We start from the raw sequence: 24150 nt of genomic DNA, 5'->3' as shown, positions 1-24150 counted from the left end.
GGGGAACAAGTGCCCACTTCTCCAACGTCTAAAGTGATATTTGTCACAATGCAAAAACCTCCATGTAGTAACACGTGATCTGCTGAACTGAAGTCATGATGTCCAACTCTTGTTCTTTACCCAACCCTCTATCTTGTCGAGTCATCTAAGGCTCAACATTTGCTCTGTGTCTCTGATGTCTGCGTGTGGTTGCCAAGAGAGAACATGAGTCTCCAGACTGACCAACACCATGTGGATGACGTTCAACTGTTTATTTCCATCTCCAATGATTCAGTCTCTGCCATCACCAAGATGGCCAATGCCTGTAAGAATTCAATAGGTGGATGAAGAAGCCAGAAAAGAGAGACATGATGAGGGTAGGAAATCTGAGAAACTTGCCAGTATGCTAACATCACCAGCAGTCAAGGCCATCAAACTGCGGATCATCAAGGTGGTGGGAAGTCTGATGGCCTTACTAGATGCCTAACCACTCATTTCACGTGCTTCTCCAGGAGCATTTACCCTCTTCTCCTCAGATGAGCACTGAGCCATGGGATGGACTGTTGTAGCTTGCTTTACCTAGATGCAGCTACAGCAAAAAAATCTGAAGTGAGAAGAGCATGCAGAGGCACACTTCAGTAACAACAAAGGTTAATGAGAGCACATTATATGTGTGCTTCACAAACTCTACTGGCTTCTTATTTGCTTCAGAGCAAAGTTTAAAGACCTGGTCCTAGTCCACCAGGCACTTAAGGAAGTTGGGACTGGCTACCTCCCAGACCATCTTACCTTCCATAATTTCATAAGACAACTGTGTATCCTAGAGATGATACAGATAGGCCCAGGTTCCAACTATCAGTTACTGTGAAACTTAGCTTTGTCAGTGGCCCTGACTGTGGAGCTCCTTGCAGAAGACATGAGGCTAAGCTTGAGCCTGATGGTGTCCTGGTCACACCTTTTCTATGAAGCCTTCCCAAGAATGGAGATTCTTAAAAAACAATATAATGAAGACAGAGAATGAATGAACACACAATCACACTATGCTGGCCCAGAGAAACCCAGAGACATTATTTTTTAAGGGGGCATTTGTTTTCTCAAACATGCAGAGCTCAGGTATCATAGCGACATGCATTATATAATAACTAAAAATAGATAAATAGAAGAATGTGCAAGTTCAAACGGGTTTGTCTTCCTACCAGAGCTGTTTGTTCAGTTCTAAAAGGATATACTTCATGTATTCTTATAACATGAAAATCCAAATTAGTTCTGTTGATTGGAGTATTCCATAGACTACAGGGTTAAGCAAATGTGATCTATTTGTATTACAATTTCGTTTGTATTAGGAAAAAAATCCAGTTAACAATGAAATTACTACAATAATAATAATAAATAATAATTATGGCTGTTTCAGTTGCTCAGAATGGAGGTCTTCAATTGTGGAAATGAGCTGCATCAGATAAAAATAATTAAACCTACACAAATTAGCTATAAGATGGGGAAAATTTAATCCCCTCAAAAAGTAACTTTAAAGAGGGAAAAATAATAAAAGTAAGAATTTTCTTTCTTAAAGATCAGTGGCTGTGCCCTTAGGGTGAAATTCATCCCAGTATGGAGGACTAATTCAGGTCTTTATCTCTACTTCAGACCCTCTTCAGACATTAATTTAAGTGGCTGAAGTGCCATGGAGGCTGTTGCAAGCAGTCTTGTTGCTCTGGAGTACTTTTTATCCTGAGTTCTTTATACATCCCAAATATTGTTAATATTTAAATTATTTTTTTCATGATCAGATATTTTATTTGCAATTGTTGATTTTATATAAGTCATTTGCTGTATAATTGATATTTCGTTCATGATATTTGAATACAGGTTATAACTGGATGAATTTGCAAGTCTAGTGATAGAGGTTTACCTATACATCAGTAGGCTTGCAAAACAAAACAGACTAAGTTTAACAGTATAATAACAGATTTGTTGATTTATAGGTCAAATGAAAAAACTTGGCCTTGTTTGTTGGCCATTCTTGGAATATGTCCAAACATCCTACTGCATGTGTTTACCAGACGCTAAAACAAAAAGACTTAGATGAAAAGGGGTTTAAAAAAAAGATAAAAGGAAGGCCTTGGAACTGGTGGCAATCAGTTAAATAAGATCCATTTTCTTTGGGCAAGGAAATTACAACAAATCAGACTGAACAATAAGATATGTAGAATAGCGGTGGTACTGTGGTTTGTATGTCACCAAGAGAAGAGGCGGTGGTAGAACTCTCAATTTCAAATACATTGGAGGTGAGCAGAGCTGAAGTGAATGAAACGGAAATTAAAAATACATTCTCTGCTTTTACAGTTTGAAGCAAATAAGGTTATGGGCATTATAGGTCCCTGAAAAGTGCTTGTAGTGAAGCAACTGCATAGAAATCTACACCGAATAATGGTATTTCAGTCTCTGAGGTACTCACTTATCAGATATGCATTTTACTCTACCTTAAAAGACATATGACCTGCCTTTTATTATGTGAAATTCTGCTGCATATTGCTTCAAATATTTGTTGAAAAAGTATAATTTATCAGATGTGAACCAAGGGTGAATGTCAAATGCACTAAGTGATTAAGCTTAGGTTTGTCATGAGATCTAATGTACTCTTGAAAGTTTTTAGACATTAATACATTGTAAATCTCTTAAATAACTCTTCAGAATCAAATTTTTTCCCCCCAAGTAAGATGATAAAAAGCGAGAACCTTTTAACCTCTCTCCATGGGCCTGGTCCTGCATCCATTAAGTAAATGGCAAAACTCACCTATACTTCAAGTTACAGGTACAGGATTATCCCCTTCGAGCCTCTGTGCAGAGGCCAGTTGAAATCAACCCTCACACTTCCTGAGAGAAAGGATTGCTCAAAGCTAGCATAGTTGTCTGTCTTAGCACCCCTCAAGGGGTAAGGTGTGAGGACAATCCGCACTGTGCAGCAGCTGGCAGAGCTGAGCACTCTGAACTGTTTCAGGTCATTTCTCTATGTCTTCCCCAGAGGGAAAGGAAAAGTCCTAGATGAATCTTTCAAAGTTCTTTCCAGGGCCCTGCCTGTAGTGCAGCTTATTTACTGCCTATGAACTTCCTTGTAATGCCATTAAGTTAGGATATCTCTGTTCATAAAATACCTTTGATGTTTATATGTTGCAAGTTATGGCCTACCTACATTTTCCAAGGTCGGCCTTTCTTTTGCACATATCCTTATGTCTGCCCTTTGGAAATTGAAAGTACGTGCAGAAATGTTTTCACGCACACTGCCTGAGCAAGCATTCAGAATTTGCACTGGAGAAACTCATTGTGTTTGTATGTATATTTGTGCACACAGGAATGCAGGAGCTAGAATTTTACAGCTTCTACACAAGAGTTTGCATCTGCACAGTTACAGGCGCAAGTTTGCATACTGGCAATTTTCCATGTGGGTGCAGAGGCTGAGTGAAAGATCAAATGAAAAGTTACCATCTCTTTCATTTCAAACTAGTAAAAAGATGTAAATTAAACCTTTTTTACCTTTTTTTGCAAGTGGTGATAAATGGCACACGTATTTTCAGTTAATAAAATATCTTCAGCCTATACATTATTTAAAGAAAACTTACCTTATTCAGTCCTATTTGGATATTGTATTAAATGTGGATATAAGCTTTTAAATAACAGCTACTGTTCTTGAATATTGTCTGTCTCTGTACATCTGAACATTGTAATAAAAATGTGTGTATAGTACGACTGTACTAAACCCTGCCCTTTCACTAATAATTCCATTGTAGTCAGGCTTATTCAGGATATGCTATTCCCTTGACAATGCCATGCAGCAGTGCCTTGATTAGTATTATTATTATAAGTTAATATAATTAAAAATATATTCAGTGGAGAAGAAAAATTATTATTGCAATAAAAACATTGAAATGAACATGCTTTTATTACATGCTTCCCACATTGCACACAACTGGAAGGTAGAAAGTGGTGTTCATTTTTGCAAGTTGCTCTGTACATTTTGTCATTATGATGCAGAGCTATTGCGATTGCTTTCTCCTGGTTATGATTTTCAAATCTCAGCTGATGATTAATACCATTGGCTCAGACAATTGTAAAGGGCCTTTGCTCTAGCTGCATACATTTTCATAAAGCACTAGTAGTGATGGCATAAAGCTGGGAGTGGATTATGATGAAGAAAGGTAGTGAGAGAAATGTGTCATTCAGGAGAAAAATTTTGCAAATATTTCTCATTTGTCAGGTCAGTGATTGGAAAGATTCAAATACAAAGCATGTTATACTAATACTATCTTAGTTTAATATGGTACCATCCAATTAAATGTTTTCACTTTGTTTTCAGGCTAGGACATCCAATACACTTTGTTTTCAGGCTAGGACATCCAAAATGTCTGACTATTTATCTTGATAAAGGCCACACTTGTGTCTCCAAGTAAGGAGGAAATGTGAAGAAGATGCTGAATTTCATCTGGCTTAATGCCGGAAAGACCACTTGCTGGATTGTGAAAGTGGAGGTGGTGGCTGTACTGCAGCATTGAAAGGGTTACACCTATAAAGAAAGTAAGATAATGGGAGATGTGCTCTGGCAATGAAAGGGTTTATGTCTGCTGTTTGTATAGGCTCAGGCATGAAATGACTATACCTGGTGGGAAATAAATGGGATGGTCAGGCAGGTAGTACCAGTGTCTGTCTGTCAGTTCTTACCTTTTTCCAGGACTGCCATCGTTTTCTCTGGTGGTGCATTCTATCTCTCCTTCCCCCTTGCACTCTCTGCCTATCTTTCCTTTCCTTTCCATTTTCCTGTCCTGCCTTTCTCTTCCCTTAGCCCCTTTGCTTTCTCTCTTCTGTCCCTCAATGCCTCCCAAGAACCTCTGGCAGCCTAGGCCTCTCTTAAATGAATTGAATCCAACGGCTTTTGGTGGAGTCCAGTGATGTGCTGCTGAGGTTGGTCTCCACACCCATTCCAATTCAAGTAGGTCTATAGCTGTGTGTTCAAAATGGCTAACTCTCCTCATCTTGCATTATTGGTAGGGAAGTATCTTTGTCACAGAACTCATAGACATCAGATCACATCATTTTCTCCTCTCTTTCTTTCTAAGACTTCCTCAGTATTTGCTGTGTCACTACAAAGAAGGAGAGATGCCACCATGTGTTCCACAAGGGTGATGAAGATTCCACTGGTACTAAGTGCCCCCTGAGAGATGGATGGGGAAGATAAGTTAGGATTTTGCAATCACTTCCCCCTTGTAGGGGGATGTAGAAAAATTCTGATTTCACTCTCATCAAGAGGTGGGGGAGGACTGACCTGCTGAAGGGAAAGTGCTTCGGCATCCTCTGCATCTCCCCAGTGGGAGCAGGAACAGGACATAGTAGTGGTTCAGGGATTGGCTGGGGTTCTGTTCGTAGTGGTAGTGCTGGGGAAGCTGCTGAATTGGATGTTATAACAAAACTATGACTGGTTTATACAAATGCTGTATAAACAACTTATGTTTTTATAGTGGATTTTCAAGGTTACAGTTTGTTAATATATTAATGTGAAAACAGCTTGTTTTCTATATTGCAGTCCCCTCATGTGTAAGGGGTTATATATTACACTGTCTTTTATGTATGAGGGATTTAGAAGGAGTGCCTAGGATGTGAAGAGTCCACCATTGCTTGCCCCTTCTGAGATTGTGAAAATGTGAGGGACTAGGAGCTTGAATTCCAAGAGAGGAGCTTGGGCAGTAGACCATGAATGTCCTGTTGGTTTTTTTAGAAGTCTCCATGATGCATTTCAAACCAGTTGTTTCATATACAAGTATATTAAATATTTGTGTGTAGCAATTTTTGCTTAAAATTGTATATTAAGTTAAGCTGGAAACTTTTATATTAACAGTGATGACTAAGAGTTAACTGTAAAAAGAAATAGTTCTGCTGTGACACGATGTACTCATTTTGACAGCTGATAAATCTAAGATTAAGCACCAAGCCTTCCTAAAACTACTCAAAGGGGCTAATTCTCAACAAGCAAAACCGAACACAATAAATTGAGAGATTGAGACTATGATGTCAACACATTGGCTCTATATGAGTGTATATGATACACAGATATTAACATACATCTATGTTATGGGCCAGATTTTTAAAGGGGCATGCAAACTTTTGTACATACGTCAGCTCATACAAAAGCTCAAGCATGCTTTTGAAAATCAGGCTTCATATTTATATGTAGAGTACAGTGTACATGCATGATCCCAAGCTGTTTGTATTCTTTCTAATGTAAATTTCTCTACAAGGAGAAAATGCAGTGTCAGGCTTTTTGGATCTCAACATTGAGGGAGCTGGTATTTAACTGTCCCTTGTCCTTTTTCACTGAGGATATATGCACAGATTTTATTATTGTTTGGTTTTTGTTTTGGCAAAAGCAGAATGCTCAGACGAGGAAGTGACTGTACCCTGACGTGTGTCATTTCCCCTTCAAGCAGCTCTTGTTTACTACCAGCTGTTTTCTTACAGACACATAGCAGTCTTTGATATGGCTGGCCCTATCCCTGACTCATAGCTAGTAAACTTTTGTGGCTGTCTGTTTTTCACAAATGATAAGGTCAATAGCAAAAAGAATTTCATGGGGTCTTTCACAATCTTCTCTACACAGACTACTGTACAATGTGTTCGCATTGAGTCAATAAAAGGAAAAGAATGATGACAGAGAGGGAAACGTCAAGTAGACGGAAGGTACTTAGTCAGTCCTGTGAGGCAAAAGTGCTTTTTCAGTATGATGCACAGGAGATCCTGTTTGAGGGATGGACTTGTTTGCTGCCAGGTTTTGTGCGCGTTCTTTTGGACATGACTTTGAAATGTTTTCCTCTAAAAGCTTTCATTATGTTCTGTCATTTGATATATGAGAATTTGTTTTAATGCAGTGGAACCTCAAATATATTTAGTAACCTCCCTGTTTCTTTCAGAGGGCTGCACTGTATTTGAAAATGAATTAAAGTGTCTGAAAGGTTTGACAGTTTCATTAGGGAAGGATAGTCCAATCCAAATTACTGTAACTCACTTAAAATTGAAGTTAAATGTTTTAAGGGGAGTGATCTGATAAATATTGGCTTAAACTAATTGGATTTTCAATAGACAAATTACTGCATTTTTCTCATTACTTAGCTTTCTCTAAGGCTATCATGTTGTAATGGAGAGTATTCTTCCCTGTAACAGAAAGCTGAGAAGCCAGATTGAAGTTGTTTGCTATTTTTTAACCCTATCCATCTTAAGTATTTGAGAGCCTTGGATGAAAGTTGCTATGTTGTTGCAAAGTTGTTATAATTTTTGTTGAAAGTATTCAGTGTAGTCACACAGATTTTCTCCTCCTTTCCCTCATTGCATTGGTGAAGCAATTGGCATGCTGCCACTGACTCTCTCTCCAGAGAAGCCAATCATGTAGTTAAACATAGGGAAAAACAAACCAAAAAAAAAAAGAACTTCTCCACTGCAAGCCCTCAGGTTTTATACACATGGCGGATTTTTTTAAATGAAAATCTGTATGATACTTCTTTCCGATTTCTTTCCAAGGGGGAGAAAAAATACATGTTGTTTCAGAGTAAATTTGTATATTCAGATCATCTGTTAATTGTATCTAAATGACCATATAAGGGTTATTCATTATAAATGATAACAGCATTTTAAATAGCATTCTTGTCTATAAGAAGCAGCAGCACTAACCAGTCTTTTGTAAGATCCATTAAAAACCTTTCTACTGTTCAATTCATAAGAATTTCCACATGTGTGTTTAGTTCCCAGCACTAGTTCAAGAAACTACCATTCATGAATGTCAAGTTTGCCTGCACTGCTGAGAAAGTAGCTTCTCCTCAATAACATATTCATTAAAGTACAATGCCATATGGGCCTGAGGGGTGGCAGAGATGCTGAACAGGTTCTTGTTCATTAATACTGAAATATTTATATGAGCAGCAATAATAACAGCATATTTTAGCAGCTGTGTGGTACAAAATTGAATGTTGATGCAATTAGATAATATTGACAGTCACAATTGTAATTATGTAAATAACACCAAGATATTCTTTCCTCTAGCTTTGTACGTGTGGAGAAAGAGAGAGGATATTGAGCATACTGGTACAGAATTATTGAACTATTTATTTTCCTGACATAGAATACCCAGAAGCAAAGATTACCTTTGGATTATTTGTTGGTCCAATGTAGGAAAGGTCAGTAGGTTGTATGGATGAGATATGCAGGTGTGTATATATTTTTAAGGGGAGATTGAATATCTTTTATGTATGCAAGTTTGTCCATCCCAAGTCTGGTACCCTAACTCAAAACATTTTCAGTAAATGCATTGCATTCCATTTAATTATGCTGATGCTTTTTTTGTTACGTTTTGAATAGATAATTTTAAATTGCTCTCTGTAGGGATGTTCTCTGTGTCTATCTGCCTATCAATCTTTCTATTTGAATGCAGAAGTATTTGATTAGTGTATTTAAAGTAATAAAGATGTCCACAGTAGTGTCACATTGATTGATGCTAATTATAAGTCTTTAATGGTTGCTCCAGTTTGGCCACTCTGCTTGCAGATTGTGATTTTATGGTTAAAATAATGCGTTGCTGTCCACAGACTTGGTCATAAATTTTGGTCTATCTTTCTTTAATGACTCTGCATGCAGTGGAGTAATCCCAATAACATACATTATTTTTGCTAAAGAAGGCAGTGACTTTCATAGAGGTGATTAATGGATTTATAAGGGCTAGCTAAAAGACTAGCTGGGATCATGCCAGAGGTTATCTTGGTTGTGTTTCTTGTGCATTACAATAAGCAGAAGCATTACACAGGCAGCCTTAAATAACTGATGATTTTCATTCAGTCCGTCTTTTGTATATCCCTGTGGTAAATAAGAACTGATTAAAATTGTGGGAATTCTACTGCTATGGCAAAAGGCTAAGGATTTGGCAAAATTCAAGAAATCCTCTAGTATGTAATTCCTAGACTTAACAGAACCAAAACCAAGTCAAATTCTGTGAGCATTTTTTTTTAAAAGAACAGACACGATATTAAACACATTTGGCATAACTTGTTTTAAAATATCTGTCAATGGACATACGTTCTCCAGTTGGGTTTTCAGTGCCAGTTGGGTCTGATAATGATTGCTGGTGCTCATCTGAATTTTCTTTTCTAATATATCTTGCTACAGAGGGAAAATACACAGATAAAATTTGGGTCTTACTATTTCTGAAAAGCATTTAATATTTTGAAGATGACCATAAATTAAATTTCAGAGGCAATAATGGAGGGACAAGGGGACACGCACATGTATTGAGTTCCATACACATGTGTATGCTTTAAAAAATGTGTCTCAAATAATTATCAGGCAACACTGTATTTATTATTATTATTTATAAATCTGTAGGTAGCACCTAGTGGCTCTAATCAAGGATCACGAGACACAGTACAACACATGACTTAAGGATGATCTCTGCCCTTAAGAGCTTGCACTATAAGTAGCAGAATTATTTTAAAAAGAGGCATTTCTATCTGAAATGCACTCTTGATAGCTAAGAAATGAAACGAGTTATTTCTGAAAAGATGCAGGTATACAAAATGATTGTTGGGAACAGGCACAGTAATACCCTGTAGCTTTACTTTGCTCTTTGTGTACATGTAAAGTTTGATCCTGCAACAAGGATGTCAAAGGAAATTATCCATTTATTTCAATGAGAACAGCAGAGGACTCAGAATATTCTGAACTATAATTCAGACAGTAGTAAAGGATGTCACAAATGTTAGAAACATTTGCACCCCACTGCAAACTGCCAGTTCCAGTTTCACATCCTCTTCATAGAAATGTCTTGCACAATAACTGCTGCGATCCCTGATCAACTAATGACTGGAGAAACCTAGCTGTTCACTTGATTATTAAACAAGTTAGGTATACTACCATTGCACAGGGCAAAAATATGCGACATTCTAAAGTATCTTTATCCATAATAAATGTAATGATCATTTTCAAAAAAAGCAAAGCAGGATTTATAGAAATAGCACCCAACCCCTTGCTTATCAGATTGTACCACCATTTTTCTAGTTGGGCAAAACAACAGCATTTGTTTGCCCTGCTTGAGAGCATTTGCTCCCAGAAGTAGCAACAGCGCAGCAACTTCTGGTTACTTGATGAACTCCCCCGACAGTTGTATTGGATATGGAGTTACCTCTGATTCTATCATCACATCCTGTTGGTGATGCTGTCTGGACTGACTTTTCTTCTTGATTGTTATTTTCTTTTGGCTACTCTTTAATTTGGTAGGGTTTGTTTTTCCATCCATTTATACTTGGGTTCTGGAGTATATCCATCATGAGGCTTTCATGCAGGCCTTTTATGGTACAAATGTGTCTTCTGTTTCAGCCTATATGCATGCTAATCCCACTTATATCCAAGTGCGTGGCTCATTTTCTTTACTGAGGTTTCTTTGTGAATTAAGCGTAAAATGGAGTATTACTGACTACACATTTCATGCATGCATACGTGTGCATATTCCCACCTTCATGAACAGAGAGGCCTTCAAATTGCATTGCTTGTACTCTGTGTGTGAATGTGCACATGCCTATTGAATCTAAATCTACCAACAGAAATGCATACTGTTTGACCAGAGGTTACCGTGGTGTTATTTGTTCTGTCAAATTTGATTATTTTGCTTTGTTGTTTTTGATAAATTAACATACAAGTGTGTGTTCTACATGAACATTTTTTTTAAAACCCCAAGGCTTCTGTTTAAAAATGCAGGTTAATCCTCAGAGGCTTTCAAAAGCATTTCTGTAGCATGCTACTAATTAAGATAAGGTTATCATTTTAAGTTATACCAGGAATGCAATTAGAGTTTCTACTAAGAGCTGGAGCAATCAATTTTATACAAATTATTCAGATACAGTAAGGTAGAATTCAGTTTTAATAGGACAAGGAAACATACTGTGGTTTTATTAAATACAGTGTAGATTTAAATTACAACTGAACACAGAATCTACAATCTATCATGTAGCAAGAGTCCATATATAAATTTCTTAGATCAGATTATTTCAGGCATCTTCCTTTTTTTCCTCTCCCTTATTCAATGATTATTATAATTTTTTATCTTTAAAAGTGTATTTTTTTTATTATTGGCTAAAATGAACGTATTTAAAAAATAGAAAACAAATCTACAGAACAAACAGTGCAAAGTATACATATAAAGATCAGATTTATATGTTTAAGCTCTGTTGATACAGAAGATGGTAGATCAAATTCATCTCTTGCGTGAGCAGGCGTAACTTACTTGAAACCAGGAGAGTTGCACCTACTTACATTAAGGCTTTATTTGGCCCAGTGTGTGCAGTAGTTTAGGTAATTTAATTACTTTTGCAATCCTGGCCAAACCTCATAAACTGGATCATGTGTTGGATAATGAACTAATATTTTATACTTACTAACTCTCATGTTTGTTTATTTATTCATTAAGAGATATCAATTTCCCAGGCAGAGAGGGCAGTAGAAATACAAACTACAAGTGTATGAAACTGTGGAGGAGTTTCAGAGTTTCATTATACAGTGTTGTATTTCTTATCTCTACATTGTGCCCTTCTGGCTTTATCTTGCAAGCAGAGAATATTTCTTTTTATTTGTTTTGTTTTTCTATACCAGTCTGATTTACTAGTCACTTTTTGCTCATGTGTTGGTTGTTCCTCTGTTTTGGAGTTGTATCAATTCATATTATTGATTATATTGTATTAGGATTTGAAATGATGGCCTCCTCTAATTGCCAAATAAAATCTATGGTAAACTGGGTAAAACCATTAAAAATATTGTAATTATTCCTCAGACAAGCATTATGAACCCAGGAATTCAGAGTTAGTTTAAACTTAAAAGAAATCTAAACATGTTAAGGCACCCAAACAACCTTAATTCCTTCATGTAATGACTGCATGATTAGTGATAAATAGTGTTTGTAGTCCCAGATTAAATGAGGATGATGTGTAAAGACACATTATATTGTTTTCCTCTCAGGGCCGAGTTAAGGTTTTTTATCTGCCAAACCACATTTCCAGTTCAACATAATTTTTATCTGACAATGATTTTCAGTGGGATTAGTGCTCCTAAATTACTGAGAAGCTCTTGAAAATCCCACTCTGTGACTTGCTCAAGATCACACAGGAAGTCTTTGGCAGGGTCAGGAATTCAAGATACATCTACTGAGTCTTAGTTCAGTATTTTACACAAGACTGCCCATCTCTAAATAATAGTAAATAATGAATTCCTTTGGAATAATTTGCAATGTCTAAAATAATTAGAAACACTTATTTTATTAGGACAGGCTAATCCAGACTGCATCCTCCCTAAAAAATTTATTTTAGAATGTACCTCTGCTCTGGGGAAACAACTTTATTAATATTTAATCAGGAGCACAGTTATTAAGCTTTTGGGGGTTGTACCACAAGATTTACTGATAAAACTTAATAGCCATGTGTGACTGCAATTAATTTCATTTTTGGCATGTGATTTCAAGGTGCAAATATTGCATGTTTCTGTGGCCACAAGCCATCATTTCTGTCAGCAACAGAGGCTTGTGGCTAAGAAGAGTTTGCAATATTCCCACTGATTTCATGATAAATAACGTGTGCCTTCAGTGTATTAGCACAAGAAGCTGAGAAGGCATGTAGAGATCTTTTGAACTGAGAGGTTCTCTCTATGTGGTTAATTTAGAAGCACCAAAGCAAGACATGTAGATATTCATTTTATCTGGATCTGATGATATAAGCACAAATATGGCATTTAGTTTGTTGTTATTCACTTTAAGACTCTCAATATTTGATGCACCAATCTTATTGCTGTTCTGACAAGGAATAGAATGTATAGCCTTTAATTCAGTTTCACCTCTAGTGTCAAACTGACACTTTCCGCAATAATTCTGAAAGAAAACCTCTTTCCCTTGCAATGAACACATTCTACTTTATCAGTCAAGAGCCAGACTGATTTCTTCCCTAGCTATTTTTAAAAATATGATGTTTGGGTGCAGAGCAACAGTTGCTCCACTGTATAGAGCCATTAGCAAGAATACAGCTGTACAGCATATGCTCAAAGCTTTAGACAACAACAGTGAGATCCTGGACCATTGAAGTCAATGGGAATTTTGTCACTGACTTCATTAGGGCCAGGATTTCATCCCAAGGCAATAGGTGTCTCATGCATGCTCTGTTGAATAAAGAACATGGTTGCCCTATTTTTAGATGTACTTTTCATGCAGCCTGATTTGAGGAGCTGATGAAAAAGGTTGTGTCAAGAACTCAAGGATAATCTACTTCCAGAAAATCTGGATCCAGGGCAGACTCACCCTCTGCTCTCTTGGTGCTATAGATATGTGGAGGGAAGATAGCTTAAATAAGTAATTATTGCTATCAATACTGTATGAACTTTGTGTTTGTGTTCATCTGTCCAGTATGGCCCTAAGTGAAGTACTGCACATTCTAAATTATTATTATATGATCATTATATACTTTTAATGTGGATTAAATAAACCACACAGCTGTAATAAGAGACAGTTTGAATGAAAACTGCTAGACGTGGTACTCTTTTAGGTACAAGTGACCAGGCCAGTCCACTATGGAGAAGCATTTGTGATTACATGAAGTCAGGCTGTCAGATATAGCATGTGAATGTTGAAAACTATCCCCCTGCACAATTGTTCATACAGGTATTGAGTCGTTCTAGAAGGCACATTCAGAACTCAGCAAGGAAGATTTCTCAGCTGGAGGCTGAAAACTTTCATTATCACCACCGTATGTTTACAGATGAAGGTTATTTTGTCAAATACATCACTTAAGAGCAATTGTTGTTGAGGAAAGGATTTCTGTGCACTAAACTTAGAGGGACTGATAAAAGTGTGCACATTCTGTCAGCACTGGTGTCCGTTTCATTTAATGTTGAATATGCAGTAAATATACAATTCAGTTAAAATATTTCAGTAATTACTTGCAGATTAATCAATATCTCTGTTAAAACAGACTTCAAATATTTGGTGCAATTATATAACTTCCTTATGTTGTTGGATTAAATTTATAAGTATATTGAATAAACACTTGAAGTCCTGGCCCTGCTGAAGTCAGTGGGGTTAGGATTTCACCCTTGGAGTGTTTATGGAGTGTCAGTATTATCCCTGTATAATGTGAAACTAGCTCAACCCCATTGCTGAATCAGAGCATTTTATCTGGTTAAGATCAGTATGAGTCAATGTGAAGCATGGTTGACTTTCAAACAATTTCTGAAAGGGCATTATCTACTGTACTGTACCCTCAGTATCATTGGTGGAATAAGAGTGTCATACCAGGACTGAGACCTGTTCATTGTCTTGGAAATTGGATAAATAGCAAATTTTGTACTTTAGCTTAAGAGACGGTGGGTTACATTCTCACATCACACAATTCAGCATGAAAACAAGTTTGAAGCGTTTGTTTTGCAATTTTAAAATGCATACAAAGCATATGCATGAGGTAACAATAGTAGAACGCAAACACTGGCAATCTACATCCAGTTATGAATTTCAGATCTGAAGGAACTGAATCGTCTTCTAAATGGCAGATAAAAGCAGAAAACATCTGCAAATGACTTCTTGCTGTAAGATGAGAGACCAGGAAACATTCATCTTGTTGTCAATGGTTCATCTTAGAGTTCCTCAAAGTTTTTTACATGGCTTATAAGTAAACCTGTACCTCCAGACATTCCTTCTAGTGCAACATCCATTTTCTGTCTGCTATGGCCCTGATTCAATAAATCATCCTTATTCATGAAGAGCACTGTTGAAGACAATGGGACTTAAGCATATGCTTAACGTTAAGCAGATATTGAAGTGCTTTCCTCAAGCAGGACATATATTGAGTTTTGGGCTTTTAGAGTAGTCTCTGAATTGATACTTTTCTTTCTCATTTTTGTATTAAGGTTACAAAGTCAAACACCCAAAAGCTAGCAGATGTCAGAATTAAGTTTGCTTGCGCTCTTCTGCATATGCATTATGATTCAGTCTTTAATTACATGATCACATACCATTTGTTCTACAGGATGGCTTGCTCTGTCTTATTGAGCAGCTATGTAATATTTTGTGTTATCGTCCATTGTTCGGTGTGTGGCCCCATGCCCTGTTTACTGCACACTATTCAAAATCTGATATGAAGGCAGTATTATTAATTTCCTCATGGACTTTTCTGTGGTGCACTAGATTAGAACTTTTTTCAGTTGCTCATAACTTTGCCAAGCAAACTGTTTTGGCTGAAACTTTCCAAAACAATTCAGCAGACAACCATTATGGAAAATGTCAACCTAAACCATTTGTTTGGCAAAGTTTATAAACAAATGGAAAAAAAAGGGCCTGTATAATCTTGCATATATTATAGAATGAATCCAGTATTTGAACTATTGCCCAAATAACCAGAGTAGTAAGAAGAAAAAGCAAAGTTCGGTACTCTGGTGCTTCTCACTTCAGTTTCTGGAAGCAGTCTTTGACTTTCTTGCAGTTTGGTCCTTGACCTACTGTAAAGCTTGGACGCTTGCCATGCAATTTTTTTTTCTTTTTACAGTAACAAGCATGGAAAAGTTACTTCCAGCCAGCACTGCTGAAGTCTAAGGTGCAATATTCACAGGTGAAAAAACATAGCTCTTCCACTTTGAACTTGTAATGTGTTCCATGTAAAATACCAGTCTAAAACTGGGTAATTAACAAAGGGAAAGCCCTCTTTTGCCCAAGACCAAATATTAACCACTTTGTCAGCAATTTCATTAAGAAGCTGGTCGTAGTGTATTTCAGTACATTTTTCACTATGTAGAATACAATTTGTAATCCTAAAACATATCAATTGGTTATTTAATTTCAGTGGTGTACCGTGGGTCTCCGGCACCTGGGGCCCAAGCCTGCATTTGCAATCCCCGCCACCAGGCCTCCCGCCTCCCCGGTGCAGGTCGGGAGGAATCCCTGGCTCCCACCAGATGGCACTGCCCCCCCAGCTGCCCCGAGGACGTGGGGGGGGGGGGAACATGCTGCTTACCTCCTTCCCCTCCTGTTTGGGGGATTTTCTTCAGCTCACTGTGCGCTCCACACACACACCCCCCACACCCCCACACACACACTTATCCGCTGCGCGGCGCCCACCTCTCTCGCTCCAGCCCCGGAGTCCGGTGCTGGCTCAGGAGGGGTGGCCTCACTCCCCAGCCTGGAGGGGGGAGGGCGGGCTGGCCCTTCACGACATGCGGGGAGTGCAGGAGGCTTGGTGGGGCGGCTGGATGGCAGCCGCCCCTCAGAACCTCCTGCGTCCGCCACCCTCCCACAGGCCGGCTCATGGGGGCCTGGCCACCCCCATTCCCTCCGCTTGGTACGCTACTGTTTAATTTCTGTTCACATGAAGTGTGAATTCACCAAGCCACTAAAGGCAGTTGTTCTCACCATGAACTCCTCACTAACGTGCACACAGATCTGCCGTCTCCACAGGGCCTGTCCTTCACAATGATTTCTTTTGGTTTGTAAAACATGTATTGGCATCTGTAAACTTGTTTTTATAAGAAATTCACAGTTCACCCAGTATTCTTTTTTATGGCATCTCCAGACTATCCAGAACATACTGTGTTTGGAAACGTGTTGTGACACAGGTACACCTACAAATGACAAGGCCTCTAAAGAAGAACTGATATTTATAGTAGATCATAAATCCTGGTGCTTTTTTCTCAGAGCATAGGACCACCCTTCATGGCTGGTCCCCCATAGATAATATAGTTCAAGACGTAGGGCCTAATTCTGTCCATTGGTTCAAGTCCCCTTGACTTCAGGCAGGGTCATGCCCATACAACTGAAAGCAGAATTTTGGCCCTAAAGTCAAAATCAAAGCCGTATGTGAAGTGGGTGCAAATCTGTGGACATTTTTGTCCAATGTAGTGGTGATGCTACTGGTAGCATAAGTTACATATTGGATGTGGGTTGATCAATGATCATGGAGGCTAAGTAGTATAACTTTCACCAATTTAATATTCAGCTGTTGTGTACAGTAAGTGTCATTTACTCTTTGAGGAAATAAAAAGGGAAACCTAGGAAAAGATACTTAAAGAAGAGTGAAAAATAAAGCAACTATCTACTATCACGTGAGTTGCATTTTTAGATACATACACTCTCATACTCTTCTGTCTCCTCCATAAGTTAGGCTTATTTTGCACACCTACTGTATATCAAATTAGTGCCTGTCACAATACTTCAACACCAGCTTACACCCAACATGTAACTTACACCAACATTTGTTACTGCTGAATTTGTAACTCAGAGAAGAATTTGACTCTGGATCTTACATAGGGATTGGTTAGAGGAAACACCCCAGAGTAAGTCTAAGTAATAATGGCAGTTTGAACATAAAAGAAGCTTCCATCAATGTGGAATTGGTATTTTTTCTTAAGGGTGGAGGTCACTGTCTTGGCTACATTTACATCATCAGTTCATGGTGCTGTATCCTTTCCCAGTGAAACCCTAAATCACTGTTGTCCTCCAGCACCATCGGTGAGGTCTCACTTCACACTCAGACAATGTACTCTACTTCAGTCACACAGCACTTAAGAACCATAGACTCTGTTCTTTCAGGTGCTCAGATGCAGCAACAGAAAAACATGCATTCCTATTTAAATCTTTTTGGGTATGTGATGATTAGTGCTGAGTGAATACTGAAGGAAAAAAAGTAATAATCATCATTTGAGTTTTTAAACACATTTATTTTATCTTTGTCCAGACCCCTTTTGTGTTTGCTTTCCACAAATGTTCTAGGGATTAAATTTACTGGCAAGAATTATTTGTGGAACAGTAAATTTTAAGGAAATACTGCAGAATATTCATGGTAGGTGAATTTCAGTGTCATAATAGCAAATATTCACATTGGAAACTAATTCTAAGTGTTATAATCAACCAATCAGAGAATAGAAATATCCCATGTGATCTATCCTTTCAGTCAAAACAGATCAGATTTTTGAATAATTGTAACAAACTATTCACAACTGATCTGCAGGCCAAGAATTATTGGGAAAAACTATTCAGAGTAATTTTCAATAGCATAAATTCAAGTAAATTGTAATCTGTTCCTGGATAAATTTCAGAAAGAGATGAGATTCACTGAATAATAGTTATTTATTATTTGCCTATCCCTACTGATAACTGTCTCCCATTCTTTTCCCTTATTGAAAGTGAGGAACTTATATTGACCATATATTATACATTCTCAGTAATATATTCTAGAAAAATTCAAGTTTTCTGTGTACTACAGCAGCATGGAGCTCAGGGACTCCAACTGAATCATTACAGATAGGAGGGCCCAGAGCTTTTTTCTGAATAGATGGACAACCAAAGTGATATCTTTCAGATGAGATTGTGGTCACTAAACATCCCATGGCATTTTATGCAAAGGATAGGGCCCTAATATTTTGGCCAGCATCATGTATGTCTTTACTAGAGCAATGTGTAGCACTGAGGTTTTGTTCACTTGGGGCTGGACAAGTGTTTGGTTTGGTTTCAGGCCACAGAGTTCACACATCTGAGTTTTCACTTTGAGGTTTCGGATTCAGTGACAAACCCCAAGTTTTGTCTGGCTTTTGGCTTGAAACCTCAAGCATAACCATAATTCTCTCTCCAAAGCTTGTATGGAGAGAGAGAGTTCACTGAAAACACCTTAGATTCAGTGAGATTTATGAATTATTGAAGGTAACCTGTGCTGAATTTTCAGTGAACCCTTCCTCAGAGGCTTAAGAGGGGCTTTAGAAACCTTGGCCAAGTTCTGGATTTGCAATAAAACTAGAAAGTTCATCTGATTTGGATGTGTCCATTAGTGATATTCTGGTTCCTGGGGAATTTAGAATTTCTCTCCAGTTTCAGTGGGATGTTTATTCCTCTCTTCTTGCCATAGACAGTGTTACTGTGTGGTGTTAAATAGGAGCTACCTTCCACCTCATAGTAACTGCATTCCATTGGTGGATGAAGTAACTCCTGTGTTTACTGCATATATATATTGTGACGGGGCCAGCCCTGATGGCTATAGGAGGGTGCTGGAAGGCATATATATCAGCCCCAGGCTTAACAAATCCCTGTTCCCTGGGTAACACAGCCAGAGTTACTCCAGATTAATTGGGTCACCTGAAGCCAAATAGGGAGCTTGCCAAAGCAGGTAAAAGCCTCAGTTTCAGGCAGGCAGGGGCAGCTGAGATGGAGTTGAGTGGAGGGGTGGAGCAGAGCAGAGCTGCTACAAGGCTTGTAGCTAGTGTGGGTGTTGCGACAGCACCCAGCCACGGGAGTTAAGGAGAAACCTGTCCAGGCAAGGCCGGGGGATGCAGGCCCCAAAAACCTGAAGGAGGACCACAAGCAGGGGGGCCACAGACAAATGACCCAGGGAAGGTAATAGTTCATGAACTAACCTGTTTGAGGCTACTCCTTGCAGGGTCCCTGGGTCGGGGCCTGGGGTAGAGGGCGGGACCGGGTCCTCCACCCCCGCTCCCACCCAGCCACACCACCGGCGTAGCCGAAGGGAGCACAGACCCACAGGGCCGAATAGGCCTATCTCGCCACAATGTATAATATATACTTGTAGCTCATAAAGAGTGTAAAGCATTTCATGCTGAAACATGCTTATACAAATGTAAGCCATGTTTCCATAGTGAGATTTAAAAGAAATCAACATTTCAAAAATGTCCTATGTAGAATTTAGATTTACACAGCCTACTACTTAGATGTTGACTTACATGAGCACAACAGTGTAAGTACAGTAGTGATGAAATGACATGGAAAATCCAGTTTTTTACATGTTAATTTCAACCCCTTAAAGCAAAGTCAATAGATTAAATCATATTTTATATGGTAGGCACTTTGTCAAATGTGATTGCTCTGAACTCAGGTGGGTTTTTCCTTTTAAGGCTAATAGGGCATTAGCCTCTGGATGTACCTTTGGGTGTCACTTCCTGAAGTAGTCTGTGAAAGCAGAACTTTGCAGTGGTTAAGCAATAGCATTATCATGATCAAGGCTTAACAAAAGTGGAAATAACAAAACATCAAGAGCTAGGGTCAACTGCTCTGAACTAATTTAACATTTTGTTTATTACACTGGCCTGCTTATAGAATAGCTTTCTGGGCTCAATTGCTTTTTCTGTCTTAGGGACTGAAACAAAGGTTGTATTATATCACACGTGATTTGTACAATATTTGTAAATACTCATGTGATTTTGTAATTTCTTATTACAGTACTCCTTAGTGACTTACCACAGAGATCCCTATTATTGTTGCAGTACCAGTTCGCTTAGGTATTCTATTTTTTTTTTCCTTTCTAGGGAAGTATATCAGTGTCACAGAAGGATGAATTTTTAAAACCCCCTTGGACATATTTTAATTTTGCTTACACTAGTATAAATCAAGATTAGTTCCACTGAAGTCAAGGGAAGTTACAACTGTAAAATCAAGATAAGATCAGAATCAGGTCTCTGATTATTAAAATCCTGTAGTTAATATGCAGATCTAAAAGATGTACATTAGCACACTATGTTAGGAAATGGATCTATTTTGAACATGGTTGGCCATATAAAGGAGACCATCAAGACCTACATACTAGCTGCAGCTGAGGACCACTCAACACTGCTCAGGATACTGGGGAGAGAGGATGCAGAGGTACTTTTTAAGCTATCTTTACATTCTCCTGAACTTGGGGCCATCTAGATTTTGGCCCAGTCCTTGACACCACCTAAGTTGGAGTCAGTTAGGTGACCAATAGAAGAAAAGTTCCACATGCTGTTAGCAGTCGTTGAACGGTTCACCCCACCTCCTCAATGATCACGCTTTCCTTGATGGGACTGTTAAGTTAAGGTTATGTTACATCTAAGCAAATACATTAAACAGAATAGTCCAGAACTCTCTCTCTCTGTGAGTGGGTAGGTATCTCGGAAAAGATAAATAACCTACTAGATAAAACCGGAAAAGGTCATCAACTCACAGTCAAAGATTAGTATATTAGAAACTATTAATAATGGAAGACGAGCCGAAAAGGAACTGCTAATCTTTCCGTATAACTGCCAGATGAGCTCCAGGAGTACTTTTGCTAGGATAATGAGGACGAGACTTCTACTATTCACCCAAGACAGATACTTTAGCCTTGTTTACCAAAATTTTGTAAGGCCTCTGAATTTATCTTTTCTTGGTGCACACCATTACTTTGGCTCTACCAATCAATAATACTTACCACTCAGTTTGTGGAAAGCTCATTTTGAGGTAGTCATCATCTAGATTAAGCCAACGCTGCAACTGCAGAAAAAGTGACTAATTTTAATTGTATACTGGCCATAGGTCTGAGTTTGTGTGCTGATATCCCTCTTCAACAGAGCAATGAAAAAGTGATCTAAGTGTAACTGGTCATGCCACATATAAAAATGCTTTTTGATAGCTATATAATGTTCTAATGACGTCTGTGTACAAGATTATAGTTCCCAGAGTTCTCTGCACAGACTTGCTTTTCATTTAGGTAATGTTGCATCTCAATTTTATGTGGACCTCAGCTTCTCATAGGTGCAGCCTATTGAAAAAACCCTTTCAGTTAGTGTTAATTTTCATTGATTTCTAACGGCCTTGTGCAAATTCTTGCAATCTGCCATTGCATGAGCAGTTGGGAAGGATGAAAACAACACAAAAGAGCACTCTTTAAATCTTGCTCTTACTCCCAGTTCCTGCCTGAATGCTATACATAGCTTTCTTTTGCAGAATTCTGTGCTTGAGCGCCATGATATAAACGTCACAGCTTGCAGTGAGATCTTGTGGGAAACAGCTGTGTGTGTTCATAGCAGCTATCCTTTTACATTTTCCTGATATCGTTTACTGTTTCAGTATAAAGAGCCAAGGGAGTACAGCATTGCAATGGGATGCCGTGCTTTTGCAAACAAAAGGGATGGAGGACTCTGGGCCACCTGCTTTGTCATTGGCACAAATGATAAGAGTAAAAAAGCTTCAAACTGCTAACTTTGTTGGATGATAACCTTTTATGCCAGCAGTGAGTCCATCGATCATCCAGGTCAGCTTCCCTCCTCCTCCCCCCAGCTAACCACTCTCTCAGTACTAGGCTGCTATAGGTAAAGCAAGGAAGGATGTTTAACCTCTTAGAGACCTGAGAGCAAACAGCATTGTGAGGTTCTGGGGCCTTAGTTGGGCATAGTAGGGCTGCCTAGATGCTAGTAAGTTACATAGTGTGGCAGAGCATCTCTGCAGGAACCAGCTGGCCCGAGCGATCACTTCTTCTCTTGATGCAAGAAATATCATCCTCAACTTCGATCCAAAGCTCTCACTACAGCAATGTGAGGGGAAAAAATGCCTCCGTTTGCAAACACAATATGCCCTACTGCAAACAAGAGCGCTGTCACGTTCAATAAAGCAAGAGAAACCTTTTGCTTGTTTTTCCTGACTCTTTGTGGGACGGGTTGCTTAGTAAAATCACCAGTTATGGAAATGATGAATGCGCACTTTGTTTCCACATTGCACTGGGACAATCTTCCCCCACCTTAGTGAATCTAGCCCGTGGTGCTAACTGGGGAAAGGAGCAGTCTTGGCAAACATCTTATTAGTCTAAAATAAATTATTCAGAATGCGGGTTCAGCTACAGATTGCAGGGAATGATAATGGAATTGGTTTTCTGAGCCTGTTCATGCTATAAAGATATGGAGTATGCTTTTCAGGAATTCACTTAAGTGGAATCAGCTTTGTGTAATGCAGCCTAGAAGTCATATTGCTGCCATCCAGCTAGTGTCTGTGGAACAGCATCCTCTTAGCACTTGAAGTATCAGTAGTTTATATATAGATAGCTATCTAATTTTTTTTGGTGATTTGTTTAATAAAAAGGAAATCTAGCCGCTAGAGAGGGGCATGCTTCGCTCAGTGTATTTTTTTTTTTTTGTTCATTGAAATAGTTGACCACATCAGCATCCGATTTGGGTGTGTCATGTGGTTTCTCATGTGATGCTGGGCTCTCTGCGCTTTGGAGAGTGAGCCTTTGTGACTCGGCACTCCTGGACAGTAACATTCAGCGACACAAGAGACTTTGGGGGGGAGGGGGAAGAGCCCCCCCAAAAGCCCAGAACAATAGAAATAAAGTTTATCAATTTAATATTCTATTTATCATTGTTATTATTTATTCTTAACTCTTTGGCTTTTATTTTTCATTTTGGGTCTTCCCGTTCCTCCGTTCCTGCAGGCTTCGAGCTGCGCTGTTTGGAAGAAGCAACGTCGTCTTCTCTCTCCGCTCCGACGCTACGCTGCTCTCAGAATATCCTGCTTTTTCCCCCCATTTACCTGGGCGGCTGCTGCTGTTTCTGTTGCTGCTACTGGGGCTGCTGCAGTCTCGCTGCCTGTGCTTCACCCTGGCATGTCTGAGTCGAGACTCACTCATCTGCACACTGCTAAGGAAGAGCAGCGATGGAACTCTGGCCACATTTTTTTCTGTTGGTGCTGGAAGAGAAGAGTTGTGATGTGGGGTGGGATTTTTTGGAAGGGTGGGGACGTTAAACCAAGGTAGGGTGGGAGAAAGTTTAAAGAAATATTACGCAAAATAATCCAGTACACGACAAGGGCATCAGCAGCAAGAATCCAGCCACTGCTGCTCGAAAGGATTAATATGGGAAAAGCCACAGTGATGCAGTAGTGTTTCACCTCAGCATTGTGCTGGAGATGGATAAATAAGGTATCTGATATGTCCGCCTGTGGGAAAGCTATGGGAGGAAGAGCACAAGAGAGCAAATGAAAAGAAAGAAGAAACACTGCATTCTGTTTGTCTGATTCTGTGCATTCTTATTCTAGAGATGATTGCATAATTTACCAACGAACGTATGGACGGAGGGACTGTAAATTGTAGTCTGAACGCTCCTGACTCTGTCGGGGGGGGGGGGAACTGATGGGCTAGGTGACTGCAGTGACACCCCCAGGGAAAACAGCCGTCATGCAGTATATATTTATATATGTATGCGTATCTCTTATGTGTCCATGTGTAAGCATGAAAAAAGGCATTTCTGACCAATTTACACAGGAAGTTTTTCACTTTGCTAGATCAGACTTGATTGCAGCTTATATTTTCAGCTACAGCTCTACACCCATTTCCTGAATCAGAAGGCGCTTTGTGAAAACAG

General features: G+C 38.9%; 1 long non-coding RNA gene across 1 annotated transcript in view; it reads left to right on the top strand.

Moving 5' to 3' along the window:
* Positions 1 to 23325, top strand: part of LOC137146277 (uncharacterized) — a 188862-nt gene extending 165537 nt beyond the window's left edge. Inside the window, exon 4 of the long non-coding RNA XR_010917896.1 lies at positions 23223 to 23325. This is a non-coding gene — a long non-coding RNA (uncharacterized lncRNA). The remainder of the gene's footprint in view (positions 1 to 23222) is intronic.
* Positions 23326 to 24150: the final 825 nt, after the last annotated feature.

Source organism: Emydura macquarii, unplaced genomic scaffold (genome assembly GCF_026122565.2).
Source record: "Emydura macquarii macquarii isolate MOO-44397 ecotype Brisbane River unplaced genomic scaffold, CSIRO-AGI_Emac_v2 contig_431, whole genome shotgun sequence".
NCBI classification, from domain to species: Eukaryota; Metazoa; Chordata; order Testudines; family Chelidae; genus Emydura; species Emydura macquarii.
The sequence above is the reverse complement of the archived record's forward strand: the minus strand, read 5'-3'. Positions and strand labels throughout refer to the sequence as shown.